We start from the raw sequence: 1,754 nt of genomic DNA on the forward strand, positions 1-1,754 counted from the left end.
GGTCAAAATTACGAGCGGCCGAAATTGTTATTAACATCCAAATTAAAGTCGCGCCATGGATAATCAAGGCGATTGGGTGCCGGTAGGGGAGTTAGAAGAGGGGGTAGAGTCGACCCAGGACCCCAGGGAGGCAGTGGGAATCATGGAGGAGGAGCGCAATACGCATTGGGTAGCGGAGGTTTCAGGCGCACAAGATGGCGGCCTCGTGCACGAGATTTCAGGTGCACGAGGTGGCGGCGCCTCGCACGTGGTCGCGGCAGCCGAGCCCGAGATGCCGGAGTACATGCGAGTATTTATGATGCAGATAATGGCCAAGTTAGACACCCAGAAGGACGAGACGAGGGCTCAGGGTGAGCAATTGGGCAATCAAATTGGGGGATTAGAAAATCAAATCGGGGGATTGAAAACTGACATGGGAAATCGAATCGGGGGGCTAGGAGCCAAATTTGAGGGTTTAGACAACAAATGTGAGGGATTAAACAGCAAATTTGGAGCAGTAGGAATCAAGTTAGGAAGCAAATTGGAGGGATTCGGAAGCAGATTAGAGGAAAAACTGGGGGGCATAATTGGCCAAGCCAAATAAATTAATGAGGGGTTGGCGAGGGGGCAAGCTGCATATGAGATAAGGGAAGCCGAGAGGGAGGTTAACCGCAGGGTGAGTGAAGAGGTTGCGGGGGTGCACGACGAGGTAACGCGGGTTGAGAAGCGCGGGTTGAGCGAGGTGGAGCAAAGCATAGCCGGGTGGACTGGGGTAGAAATCGCAACCCGGGGTATGGGGAAGCCGGCGACCGCTGAGGTAGAAGGGGGAATTTTAATAAAGCCAGCGGTCGTCGAGGTGAACAAAGAAAAAGAAATAATGGGTGTAGTTGAAAGTGAAAAGATGACGGAGGTAGCCCAGGAATTGAAGGGAGAGGTGGATAATGTACAAAGTCTGAGTTCACATCCCGATGCCGTACTTGCTAATCCTTATAAAGATTTGCAGGTGCGCGTGGAGAGGAGGATCCCAAAGGTGAGTAAGGTGGTATATGGTGCTAAGAGGTTTTGCAGGAGGATGTTTGGCGCGAAAATCCTTTTCACACGCTTGGGATCCCAGCATAACGCGGGTGTTTGTGGGAGGTCCGTTGGGCGCTGTGTGAGAGAAAATGGCACGCGTGTAAGAACAAGTACAAAAAGTTTTAATTTAAACAAAAGCCGCGTCGATGTTACACAATGCCTAGATGCAGCTGTGCCTATAACGTCGATGTTATAGGCACAGGACATTCCTATTGATTCGATTACTTGATGTTATTTTTGTGCAAAGTGGAAATATATCTCGGCAATTTCCCGTGTGTGGCGACGAATTTTAAATATATCTCGGCATTTTCCCGTCTGTTATTTCAGGCGGTGTATGACTGACCATGCCGCGATTTAAAAAAAAAAATCTCGGCAATTTCCCGTGTGTGGCGACACGTGAACGAAGCTATGCTCCTCTCTCCACATTATTGTGACGACGTATAAATTAAATATTTCATCGTGACGATTGTCATCAAATGGACGAATTTTTAATATATCTCGGCATTTTTCCATCTGTTATTTCAGGCGGTGTATGACTGACCATGCCGCGATTTAAACAAAATATATATATATATCTCGGCATTTTCCCATCTGTTATTTCGGGCGGTGTATGACTGACCATGCCGCGATTAAAAAAAAATAAATCTCAATGGACTTGAAGTTACAGGCCTTTGAGAATTCATTTCGTTCTATAAAGGGCA

This window comes from Myxine glutinosa, chromosome 9 (genome assembly GCF_964187855.1).
Source record: "Myxine glutinosa chromosome 9, kmMyxGlut1.1, whole genome shotgun sequence".
NCBI lineage: Eukaryota > Metazoa > Chordata > Myxini > Myxiniformes > Myxinidae > Myxine > Myxine glutinosa.